Genomic DNA, 6,000 nt, shown 5'->3' with positions numbered 1-6,000 from the left:
TTTGCTCACAGTGGATTACCAGCCTAAGAGGTCTGAGATCTATCAAAACTTTGTGTTGGATTAAATCTTGTTACAGGAAATAATACACTGAGTTTTCTCTCAACTTACCTTTTTTTTTATTTTGCCTTTGTTTAATTTTTTATCTACCTCATTCACTCAGCAACCCTTGTATACTTGTCCTTCTCTGCTATAAATTATGTAAGAAAACATGCTGGGTGCTCAAGAACACTGGACAGAGCTCTGTGAATGAACAGTGCTCCTGCCTCCAACTGAGAAAAGGAGATCTGCATTGCAACACTGCTGTACTCCAAGACAGCAATAAAACAATCTACAATGTCTAATAGCCATGAACAGATCACATGGATGATTTTGCATCCGTCATCTTAGCCTGTGGGTCAGATGTGAAAGGTTTTTGTTTGTTTTATTCTGCACAAAACATAGTGGCTCTGTAAAGAGTAAGCATGTTCTCTGGCAGGATTTTCAACAGCGCAGCCAGAAGCTTGTCATCTATCTTTAGTACTACAATGATACGACATTAATCAATTTTTAGCAAATCTCTGTTTCATGTCTGAGCATGAAAGTTTTACTGTTCCTGGTAGCTGTTCTAATCGCCTTGCTGAATGCAGCAAATCTATAGCTCTGGGATCAGTAACACTTCAACTCTCTTTGCACAGCTTTGAATTATTCAGTGGTCGAACACAGTAAATTCAGATGGCCAGATACTGTTCTCATTTACTCATAATTTTTAGCCTGGCTTCCTAAGGAAATCAGGTTTATGTGAACATACTGTTTCAGTGACATTCAGCCCCTTTCTTTCCCTAGTAATTTTTAAATACAGTTTTAGTCATTTTCACTATACTTAGACTATGTCTAGATATCTCAAAGCCATTCAATTCCTTTGACTTTTGTGAAAGTAGATGGCTGTAACTCAACAGTATCCCTTCTGTCTGACTGCCTAGCTGCAGAGAACAAGAGGATCTAAAGCCAGACAGTAACTCACCTGAGGCAACCAGTCAACCCCCACCGCAGTAAGCTTTGCCAGTGCCCTTCTGGCACACCAAATAGGGACAGAAAGCTCAGGAGGGAGTGGATGGTTCAGGAGAGCCATGGCTGAAAGGGGAAAGTCTTGAGGAGAGCTGCAGATGCAAAATATTAGGACACAGAGAAAACTGAGTATGCTTGTAAAAAGCCAAGGGTAGAGCTTGAATACGTAGAGAAAACGCAAAACCACTGAAGAGATTTAAGGGTAATACCCTTACTCCAGCAGATGACATGGGACACATCAGGATATTGGAGGGGAGGAGGAAAACAAGGACTAGAGGAGCAACCTACATCCCTAGGTTAATAGCTTTACTGATCCTGCAAGTTACAAAAAAACTCCACCCATTTTTGTTTACTGCAATGTAAAACATTTGAAACAGCTCCAAGAAGGTACTTTGCAAAATTGAGTAAAAATGATTTGTATCTTCAGTTATGGAAACTCATGTCACTTTCTATTGATAAGAATGTTTCCTAAATTGGAAAATCACATATATTTTCTTTTACTCTTACATCAGCCTGGAAGTGAAAGTTGGATTGTTTTCTATCTTCTGTCAGAAAAAGTAACAAATTTAACTCCTGCAGCTATCTGAGCATATCATTCCTAAATTAATCTGTACTCATGTTGTTTTCCTCTTCTTCAGTTCTGTTGGCACATTTTCCTTTCACACTGACATTAAATCGCTTATTGAGTTCTGGCCAGGGAACACCTAATTCAAATTTATCAATTTTAAAAATTCTCTGGTCATTTGCAACCACAAGTGGCATAATAAATCAAAGTACCAAACTATTCTTTTCCTCTTACTACTTGTTATATCCCTTGTAACTTTGCTAGTTTCTGCAGCTTGCTCAGGAACAGAAAGGAGTCTTAATTTTGCATTAGTATTATAACCTCGACTGAGGACTGTGGAGAGTTAATCAGACACTCAAAAGAGCCTTCAGAGATGGCTGTATTTAATCATTGAAATGCCTTTTCTGAACTGTGCAGATAGTTACAAAATTTTGCTATTGATTTACTATTGAAACAAAAAATCAACAGCTATTACTTTGTGTTTCTCCAGCACTCTCCCCCCTCCAAATCAGCATACTGTGTTCATTCTTCCTAAAATTAAATATTACCTTTCTTTGGAGAATTTGATTCTACTTTATTTATAAAGTTGTTAATCTTTGAAAAAAAATAAACTACATGAATATTTAGTATATTTATTTACTGTATTTATCAGTATCTATTTATGCAAAAATGTGATATATTTTTTTCTCTAAACTCTTCCCTAATTTTAAACAGGATTTCCAAATAATTTTTGTTCTCCCAGAGGTACATCTTTTAATAGGCTACATCAAGAAAAAATACTGTAGTTTTAAACTAATATCTATTCTTATTTTCTGACTCAGACATCATTAGCTTTAGAGGTAATGTTACTCTATCCTTTCTCTTCTTTTGTAACTGGAACAATATAAACATAACAGTTTAGGATATTGTCACGCATGCTACAAAGTTCATGAGTTGTGAAAAGAGATAAAAACCCATAGCATTTCATATGCTTATTTTCCAAGTTGTTCTAAGTTGTCTCCTGTTCTCCTGCTTGCTACTGATAGCTGCACTTTGTGTCGTGCTGCTAAGCAGGGTACCTGTGTGAGAAAGTTGCCTGTGATATGGGCAACTCATTTGAATCCAGGAGTAGGAAATACAACAGTGGGAAATCCAAAATGTACCCTGCTGCTTCTCTTCCAGGACTGTGCAAGCAGCCAGTGTATCAAAGAGGAGCCATCATTCTTGCAGTTAATAAAGAAAAGAGCATATACTTTATTGTGAGGCACAGGCTAACAGAAGAGTCTTATTGCCCTTTGATTTCCTTGCTAAATGTCAGTATTTTTGTTGTCTAAGTTGATGCTGCTCTCTTCCTGAATTTCCTTTCCACTGGTTTCCTTTCTCTGTGCCAGGGCGCAATGAGGGCAGGCTGTCCTCAGCTGGCAGGGGAGCCAGAAGCCAGGCTGACCGCAGTGCCCTCACCCACGGGCACTATCCCACAGATCCCAAACACAAGGGGAAAAGCTGAGGAACAGGGTCCTCCCACAGTCCCACATGTGCCAGGAGGTGAACCTGGGCCTGGGCCCAGACTGGGCCTCCCGCTCTGTAAATGGTGCCAGAGGAAGGGCTGGAGACGAGGCCAAAGAATGTGGCCGAAGGGTTCATCCAGGAGACCAGCAACCTGTGGCATGAGGCCAAGGCCCATCCAGGAGGCAGGGCCAGAGACAGGGCTGGAGACCTGGCAGCCCTCAGCTGGGCCAAAAACCTGACATTTGCTGAGTGCCATCCATCCCATCACCTAGGTCATTAGTAAAAACCCTGATAGGCATCTGCTCCCTGAAGGATGCCCTTGTTAACCAGCTTGTACTGCTGATCACTGCCCTTGGGTGCAGGCAAATTTCCACCCACTTTACTGTCCATGTCGTCACCCTGTGTCTCACTAATCTGGATATAGGAACACTGTGAGCAAGTGCCAAAGGCCTTGCTAAAGTCATGGTGAGCAACATTTGGTGCCACCTTCAGCGACTCAGTCCTCTCAGCACAGAAGGCAATCACTTCATGATAGAAACTGCCACATGCATATGAAACAGCATAATTATTTACTTAGTCCAACCAACATTTTATTGTATGTTGGATCAGGGCTTTGGCTAGACAAACATTTCTTTTGCTTTCTCAAATAAAACCTACTTTTTCCTGTCACATATTGGTGTTTTTCCTTCCCAGCAGTCACCTCCCTTACAGACTATGGTTCTATTCTACATTTAATATGCTGCACAAAGAACATCAAGGTCCCCTTCCCCCATTTTTTCAGGACATCAGTGTTCAGTAATTGTCAGTAATTTGCTGAGGTCATTATCTTGAAAATTCTTTTTCACCAACAAGTTATGACATTCACTGACCTCTCTTTGTTGTCTGAAATTCAGAAAAAACTTTTATGATCATATTTTCATACATGGTTCATGATCTCTACAAATGTTCATTTCAATTTATTTAGAATCATAGAATCATGGAATCACTTAGGTTGGAAAAGACCTTTAAGATCATGAAGTCCAACTGTTCCTTCTTCTTGCCTGGTAGATTAACCTAGGGATATGATATGATTTCTATTCACTCTTTTGATGGCTGAAAATAATATAAAGGAAAAAAAGCTGAAGAAGGAAAACTTCACCTGCACATGTTCTCACAAGAAAATTTTAGAGCACAGTCTTGTGCAGGAAACCTTCTGTGTGAGCTTCTGCACATCGAGTGATAACACTGATATTCATGATGCAGTCATGATACAAATGATGTACTCGGAGTTCTGAGTATAAACATTTTTAATTCCAGCTATCGTTAGAATATTGTAATTTTATTAATTTGGTCCAAACAATTTGACATTCTATCCTTATTCTACAAACATCAAAAATGTTACGCTTGTGTCTCAGATGAACAATTTTCAACTGACTGTTTTCCTCTGCCTTCCCATCCCTTCCTTTCTCCAAATGATTGATTTTGTGTATCTGTTTGTAGCTCCTTGTGATGTAAGCATAGCATACAGTTTCATGGCATGTTCTAATGTGGGCTTTAGGGGGTGGACCAACCATCTGACCAGCCATGGTAGCTAGCTACTGGAGACCCCCAAACAGCTTGCTTTAAGTTTTGAACCAGAAAGGACCTCTTATGTTGATTATATTTTGATGTCCCTGCAGTCATATGAAATGCAGGGAATCTCAAAAGGCTCAAAACTGCAGAAAGGGAGGGAAGAAAGTAATTTTGAGAATTTAATTGCATAGAAGATAATAGAAGAGTTTGCATTTTGAACAAAATAAATGCTTAGAATTTTTTTATTGTGTTACTTTTTTCTTTTTTCAAAGGTTGGCAAAGGTTAACATTTTATTTAAAATAAATGGATAAACCAAAGGCAAACATGTTGACCTAAGACCATAGAGACCATCTAGTCAGATGTTTTCTTCACTCACTTCCAGTTTCAAGTATTTTGGCCTGGAGGGCCAATATGAGTCTAATTAAGAAATACTTTTATAGTTAGATTGGAAAATAAATTGTATTTATTCCCTTTGTTTATTTGTCATTTACTTCAGAAGTAGCTCAATCACTATTCTAATTTTTTTTTCCAATCTCTTTTCAAGCACTAGGTATGCAATTAATGTTGATTTTTTTGGTGTCCAGTTTGCATTCCAAATCTGATTTTAGTAGCAACTCCATGAGGTTGAAACATAGTTAACATGAAATAAGATCAAATTAATATTATTTGCTTTTTAATAGTAAAGTGTGAATCTGAATCCAAGATTTTTCCAGGTTTCTTTCTATAATATATATTTGTATTCATATAATAAACCTTGTTTAAATATCAGGTTCTAGCCACAGTTTTAAAGACTACTGAGCTACAAACTTATGAGAAAGTAAATTATAACCTTAGGGAGCTGGGGATTTTTGTGCCATTTTAGCAGTCCTGAAGACTGAGCAGGTGGGTTGAGTATGATTCCAGCTTTCTTTGATTATGCAGGAATGATTTGCTGGTACTGCAGATACTTTTTCTTTCTCTTGAGTAGCTGTATGTTCTTTAAGCAGTTTCTAAATTCACCTCTAGCTAATGAAAATGTATTAATCACATTACATCTTATTAAAACTTACGCTGGACTCCCTGCTGTATCTAGTTCTCAGAGTTATTCACAAAATAAGAGGAACTGGTTACATTTTTAGGTTAATTTTTAAATGAAAAAGCAAAACAACAACAAAAAAAAGTACTTTAAAATGTCCAAAATAAAGCTACTTGCCCTGCCCCCCCCCCCCCTCCCCCTCAAGTATTTGCGTGAAACCACTGGACCTGTCACACCCTGGAAGTCTACCAGCTTAATTAGCTTCAAATCAGGACCTTTCAAGCAGATTGCATTCATTGCAAAGAACACCCTGAGAGTAATTTTTTAAACCCAGCT

The sequence above is a fragment of the Falco punctatus genome (genome assembly GCF_963210335.1).
Source record: "Falco punctatus genome assembly, chromosome: 5".
Lineage (NCBI taxonomy): Eukaryota > Metazoa > Chordata > Aves > Falconiformes > Falconidae > Falco > Falco punctatus.
The sequence above is the reverse complement of the archived record's forward strand: the minus strand, read 5'-3'. Positions refer to the sequence as shown.